Genomic DNA, 7758 nt, shown 5'->3' with positions numbered 1-7758 from the left:
GGGGGTGGGGGGGGGGGTGGGGGAGAGGGGGGCGGAGCTTACCAAGGTTAAAGATGGCCACCTGTTGATAGATCTCCGCGAGCTATCAGCAGAATTCAGCAAGGATCCTTGCATCAGTGGGAATATTATATTCGTCTTCAGGCGGAGGGCGTAACGCCAGACCTAAACTTCCATTTGATTCGACCATTGTGGCAACTCAAGCGCATTAAAGGTGAAGACTGGGGGTGGCCTGTCCCTCCGACCCGCGCACCGCCCCTGATTAGCCGCCGCAGCGGCTATTACCCATCTGCAAGGTGCAGGAATTGAGGATTGTGTGAGCTCCGATGGATAGCATACCGGAGCGAGATTGCATCAGCAACGAGCTCCCTCCTGCATGGACTTGGGAAGATAAGGTACTTGCGCAGATTGTTGCCGTAGGCAGCAAACCCGGGCCTTCTGACAAAATAGCCCCACCGGGACGATTTCAGGTGAGAGACCCTTCCCACGAGCTCTACTGTGAAACCAGCACAGGTCAGGTGCCTGGGTGGACATCGGAGGAAGCCGGCATTGCCCAACGGGGAGTGCGCCCTCCCCACGCCATTTCCATCTTGGGCCTAGGGATGGGGTTACATGACTCGGCGGTGTTTGCGACGGAGTGCCCTGCCCGAGAATTGCACTGCATCTGTACCGCCCTCACTTGCAGTGATTTAATGACTGTCTGGGTCCAACCCCTGGTGTGCCTTCATTAGCGTGTCTGCTCAGGGGTGGCATTTGCAGATATGGATAGGTGCCTGGTCTACTTGCTTCCTCCGGGGGCGGCGCAGCCAGTTGAGACTTGCCAGTGACGGGGCCTTCTCTCCAGCACGCCCTCTCAGAGGTTGGGGAGCCAGAGGCGCGGGAGCCCTGCGGAGACTAGCTGATAGAAGAGGAGCCGGGTGCCTAGTGACTGCCACAAGAGAGGGTGCAAGCCCTGGGGCTCAAATAGCAGCACAAAAAGGTTTGTCTACGCCTGCTGGTAGCTCACTAGGTCTGAGCCACAAAGGTGCAACATTACTACCAATAACCTTTGAGAGCACGGAAAGGATTTGCGGCGGCCTGAACTCTAGTTGTGTCCTGCTGAAGACCACCTTATAGAAGGTTATTGGAGACCCCGGTTTACTTATACAGCTCGTGGCTGCTATCTCAATGTCGATTTGGTGCAGACACCGGTAGAGGGGCAGACATATCTTTGATCCCACGTACGGGGCGGGGGCGTGGCGGGGAGGCAGTGACTTCCCTGGTTCAAGTGTGGGCAAGGTGGACAAGACCCAAACAAAATTACTTTTTGAACAGTGAAAAACAAGGAACAGAGAAGCGTAGGGAGCCCGTTCTTTGGAGGAGCAGGTAGATACGTCAGAAGAGGTGGCAGGTGATATCAGGCAGATACTTGCAGCGATGCAGAAAATCCTATCAACTATTGATGGGAAAATAGACACGCTAGCATACCACATGGACAGAATGTCGGAGTGTCTTGACAAACACGCGGAGTGCATTGATATGACTGAGCGGCGTGTGTCAGAAGTAGAGGAGGCGCAGTCGGAGTCCAAATCCGTCCCAAAACAACTGACAAAAACACTAGCTGCGCTACAGGACAAGCCTGAGGATTTAGGGGCTTGGTCCAGGAGGAGCAATATTCGGATTACAGGCCTGCCAGTATCTACTGCGATGGGAAACATGGAAGAGTTCCAAGAGAAACTTCTCATTGCACTAATGGGCCGCAAATCCTTCTCTGAAATGTTCATCGCTCACTTGGCCCTAAGCCCCCTCTCGGTGCCCCTCCGCACCCTGTGATAGCTAAACTGCTGAATTACAGGGACAGGGATGCAGCCCTAAAACAAGCCAGAGAAAAGAGAGTCTCGACATACAAGGCTCTACAATATCCCTATACCCGGACTTCACCATGAAGGTCCAGGAAGCCAAACGTCAGTTTGCCCCACTGAAGCGTTGCCTCCCCAAGCAGGACATGGACTATGCCATATTCTATCCGGTCAGGCTCAGAGTCATTCTGAACGGAAAATCTAGGATTCTCTTAGAACCGAAATCCCACAGAAAGCTCTCAAAGAACACTCTAAGGCGGAGGAGCAGAACACACAAGCGGAGAGACTGGATAAGGGGCCGGCGGCATCATGGAAGAACAAGACTAAGGTAGGCTCAGTCCAGTGTTCTCTTTTACCCTAAGGTCCTAGTTTACCAGAGTGACTTTCATCCATGCTGAGTCCACAATGTTGGGCTTCGCTGTACTACGAAGCTTGGACTGACTGGCGGTGGTCGCGATAGAAGTGAGGAGGGGACCTACCTACCGCAAGTACTATTAATAATAATTTGACAATTTTTGAGGAGGGGCCACAGATTAGGTCAAATTGGACATGCTGTTTCCTTGGGGAAAAATGATTTACATACATGTGGGGGATGAGGTTACCTTCACCCTTAATGTAAATGCAGTGTTACAACTGCTCTACATGGATGTACCCTATTAGTTTCGATGGCATAGCAAACTTTCTATTTTATTGGTGCATTTAGCTGTGCTGTGGTAACATCCGCCCCTGTGTGTTACACACTCTTGGATTATGTCCTTTCTCTTCCAGGGGGCAAGGGAGGAACATTTTCAACTATGCTAAATTGGAGTTTGCATGGCGTGGGAGGTGAGTGGTAATTTTGGTCTGGGTGTACTTTTCTTTTGTCTTGTTATGAGCACAGTGTGTGAAACGTGTTTAATAACTTTGTCAGGAGGTGCCCGGGTTAGAAAAAAGAATTGAGGCACTTATATATGTGGACAGTAAGGAGATATTGACTGGAAATCATCCCCTCTTTTAGAACCTATGTGATAGGCTGCGATTGCTGAACTGAAACATCAGAGGCTTGAATAACTTCCTCAAAACCAGGAAAGTTGTTGCTTACCTTAACAAGCATAATATAGACATAGCCCTCTTACAGGAGACCCAGCTGCCCATAGATAGCCTGCTGCTAGTTCACAGAAGATTGCATGGTATATTCCATGCTGCTGGCTTTTCTACTCATGCGCGAGGGATGCTCACATGGGTAAACACAAGAGATGGTCTCTCCTTTGAAGTTCTTGACACTGATACGGAGGGTAGACATGTGGTTACTAAATGTGAGGGGAAAGGAATGGAGTTTATTATCGTAAATGTATATGGCCTTAATTTTGATCACCCACCATTTTATTGAAAGGTCCTTGATGGTGCTAGACAGCCACCCCCGATTCCACAGATATGGGGCAGCGATTTTAACTGTGTTTTTAACCCAACCCTTGACTGATCCGGGGGCCCTACTCTGCGCCAGTCATTAGCTTCTAGGGCGTTTGAAGATCCAATAGCTGAGCTGGGCATGATAGATGTTTGGTGCTCGCAGTCGAGTGAGAGAGGTGCTTCACACATTACTCTGCCCCACATGATCTGTATACTAGAATTGAATACCGGTTTATCGCAGGCTCTTTGAAATCTCCAATGCGTGGATGCGAGGTACTCCCTCGTTCATATTCTGACTATTCACCAATTCTATTAGACCTTGAGTGCCCATAGAAAATGCCTGCCCCATTTACTTGGAGGATCCCACACTACTCACTCCTGGACAATGCTTTCCGGTCTGAGATGTCAGAAGCCATTGAGACACTAATATAGGGTCCGTATCTCAGTTTGTTACTATTTGCAAACCTTCAAGGTATATATTAGGGGGATAGCAATTGCCAAACACTCAGGGGTCCTTCGTTCTATAAGAGACAACTTAGAATCACTGGAAAAGAAACTTGCTACTCTCGAGCGTGAAGCCTTAGATGGAGGTAGCGAACAGGTCATGGATGAGCCACACTGGAGGAGTATCATAAAGAGACTGATAGAGAGGTCAAACTTCTAGGGAAGTATGCATCAGGGAGAGCACCCCGGCGCTACTTTAGCAGCCATATTGAAAGGTAGGCGTGAGATAGCAGGCATCACAGAGCTCAGTGTAGGAATAGGTGAGAGGACAAGTGACCCTAACACTGTAGCTGGCTGTTTTAAAAACTACTATTTAGACCAAAACTGAACCAGATCGACTAGTACAAACGTTGCAATCCTGGATTATATGGAATACATTAAACTACCATGGCTTGCTGACGAGCATAGCGACTATCTTATGAGGACTCTCAAGGCCTGGGGAGTCTTAGATGCGTTAAAATCCATGCGACAAATAGTGCCCTGGTCCAAGACTGCTTAACAGTGGTTTTCTATAAGGAGTTCAAAGAGCTTCTAGTTCCCCACCTGAATACCCTGTTCGAGGAGATGGGAGAGAGTGGGATTATGCCTCCAACCATGCGGTAGGCCATGTTAGTCACACTCCTGAAGCTGAGCAAGTCGCCATATGAATGCTCATCATATATATTGTTACTCTGCAAAGTCCTGGCGAACCGATTAGCCCCCCCCCTTATTCTGACATTGGTTGGTCCAGAGCAGGCAGGGTTTGTCCCCGGGCGCACTTTAACACATAACCTACGCCCAGTATTTGGTGATATTCAACATATTAAGCCAGAGATTAAAGCAGCTGCGATTTGTTTAGACGACGAAAAGGCTTTTGATTCGGTTGAATGGAATTACATGATGCTGGTGTTAAAGATGTATGAGTATACGCGATCTCTTTATTCGGCTGGTGGCAGTCTTATACAACTCCCCTACCAGCAGAGTCAGGGTAGGAAATTTGGTAACCTCCCCATTACAATTTCTAGAGGCAGTTGCCAGGGATGCCCGTTATCACCACTACTTTATGCTCTTGTGGCAGAGCCATTTGCACGTGCCCTCAGAGAGTACCGCAACCATAGAGGGATTTGGTTTCCCAGCTATAATTTAATAATCTCTACCTACGCTGATGACACCCATCTATATGTAAGAAACCTGGAGGCTATCCTCTCCCCAGTGTTAAGGGAGGTGGTGGGGTATGGTAAATTCTCGGGGCTTAAAATCAATTGGTCTAAATCTACCATTTTTTCCAACACTAGCTGAACCAGAAGTGGTGCTTAAGTGACTTGATATTTCTGAAATAGGAGACCTATTCATAGATGGAAAAGGACAGGGTTGGGATGAACTAATCTTAAAATACAGGATATCTCCCCACTCACTATGTTAAATTTTTTCAGGGTCAGGCATGAGCTCCGCGATACATTGGGTGAGGAAAGGATTGAACCACCAGAAGTGGCCCCTTTTTCCCTAATGTTACGCTTCGAATCCTCAGGTAAAATTGCCTCAGGTTTTTATAGTATGGTGCAAGACTATCAAAAGAATCACTATATTAAAGCCAGATTAAGGTGGCAGACAGACTTATGGGTCATGCTGGACGATGATACATGGCTCTATTGCTGTGAAGCTATACAACGCATTTCCCTGAACGGACAGATCATCCAGTTTAAATATCTTAACAGAGTTTACTATACCCCATCCGGTTAACATAGATATGGCTTACGGGATATAGCGAAGTGTGAGAGGTGTGGAGAAGAGTCAGCAGGATTTCAACATTTAACTCGGCTATGCCCCTCCATAGGTAATTACTGTATTTTAATATTTCAAAAACTCAGCGCCATACTGAAGAGCCCCTGACACCAGACCCTTTGCTGGCTCTCCTTGGTTTCTCTAAGTGAATACGTTGGGCGTGAGGGCCAACCCCTACTTTGGCACAATGGTCGAGAGATATGGTATACTGTAATACGCAGTCTGAATTATACAGTAAACTGCTCCCTCCCCAAAGTCAACCTAAAAACCTCTGGAGCCTATACCAGAGCTTTCTAGCTGGTAAGAAGTGAATTACTAAGTATCCCGACTTCCTCGTGAGATGAGTGGAGTGGTATGGGTGAATTTATAACTATATTAGATATTGCTCTAGGGGCGCTACATCAGGTACCAACCTAGTAAAATATGCCTTTATACAATTTCATTGATAATGCCTCTGTATGAAAGTTATTAATGGTTACATCAATTGCACGCTATGTAAATGTTTATAACTTTATGTAATGATTCATGATGTGAATATGTAACCCCCTAGGGAATTTATATTTATATACTGTATTCAGTTCCCAGTAATGCCTCTGGATTTATATTCACAAACACTGTGACTGTTCTTCTTTTTGTTTTCCTTCCTTTGTTTATTTTGTATGATTTTATTGCTGCAAAATAATAAACAAAATATATTTTTTTTAAAACAGATTCTAACCATATCACCATGAAGCTACTCGATCTACCCTCATGCAAATTAGGCAATTCATTTGATGTCTACAGTGCTGGAATTAATTGTGTGCAGTTACACCTGATGTGATCTTGTGCCCCAAAATTGAAACACCCATCATTGGATTTGGTCTGAGGTTCCCAACCATTCACATAATGGAGATCTGTTTAGAAGCATGCAAGGAACCAATGCCCATCAGGCTTTTCCTTTTCTGATTTTAAAAATGTGGGCTACTTTTTTGTCATCTGACTATTTTGATCCTTCAGTTTTATGCAGGTTGCTATCAACTTGTCAGGATGTTTTGCGCAGTCCTGGGGACCAAAAAGCTGCAAACAAGTAGAATATTAAACAACATTTCAATGTTGATACTTTCTCACCTACACACATGCTTTGGTTCTTAAAAACGCATGCATATTTGTATTACAACTCAAATTCAGAGTATTCCTGGAACACTTGTATTACTAAGCTAGTATAAACTTAGGGCAAGATCTATCAAAGCGTTTTACCCATTCTGTGTTTTATGGGAGAATGCTTTAGTACATACGGCCCTTAATGTCTTAATACTGGAAACCTTCACAAAAGCTTATTCAATTTTGTCACTTCAGCTACATTTCCTCGAAGAAGCCATCTTAGAAAATCATCACTTTGTCATTCTCACTTAAGTTCTGTGTTTCACATGCTAACACAAAGCCAGCCAAACCTGATACTACGTTAGGCGCAAGGGTGTAGTTGGGAACTAAGGAGATAGTTTAGGACTTGGAGAAGCAGAAGCCTTATCTTAAATCATTAGGTATCATGCCTGCCAAAACTGACGTTACCACACTGCATTTAAAGATGGGGGAGCCACATGTGTTTTTGATGCTGGAGCTTCACAGGTTCCATTGGCGGAATTCTGCAGCAGGCCTACATTAGGGTCTCTGGGTTACGCATTTGAATGACTGCACTATTGGGACCGGCCTTCCAGGGCATATTTTTCCATCCTGGGACCAACATTCAGGCATGAAAAATGATTAAAACACCCTACATACCTAATTGTACTTCAACCCAACATTGGAGTAGTCAAGCACTGCACATGACCACCCACTGATACTGCATTATAAGCTCATATAACACAAACAACCCCTAAAAAATAATGCAATTAAACAGATGAATAACATCAAATAAATCTAAATTGAAACTCATTTTTTTTAAATTTTTAAATATTAATATTTTGAATAGTTCTTAAATCTAATAGTTCACTTGAAATTAAAACCCATTAAATTAAATATGTGCTAGCTTAACAAATCTAAAAAGCATTATGGTTAAATAAAACATAACTTTAACCAAGTTTGATACAAATTAAGTCAAAAAAAATGTAAGTGAGAGTGGGTGATTGCAGGTGTAAGGTATTGTTAAAAAAATAATAGTAAACAAATAAATTCATTTATTTAAATTAATAATGTATCAGCACATGAATTTAAGGAGTGAATGCCTTGCGGTGATTCTTTAAGTGGTTTGTGACTAATAGGCTAATATGGGTTTAATATTGTTATATGTTTA

Source organism: Lissotriton vulgaris, chromosome 9 (assembly GCF_964263255.1).
Source record: "Lissotriton vulgaris chromosome 9, aLisVul1.2, whole genome shotgun sequence".
Taxonomy (NCBI): Eukaryota; Metazoa; Chordata; class Amphibia; order Caudata; family Salamandridae; genus Lissotriton; species Lissotriton vulgaris.
This window is presented reverse-complemented; position numbering follows the sequence as displayed.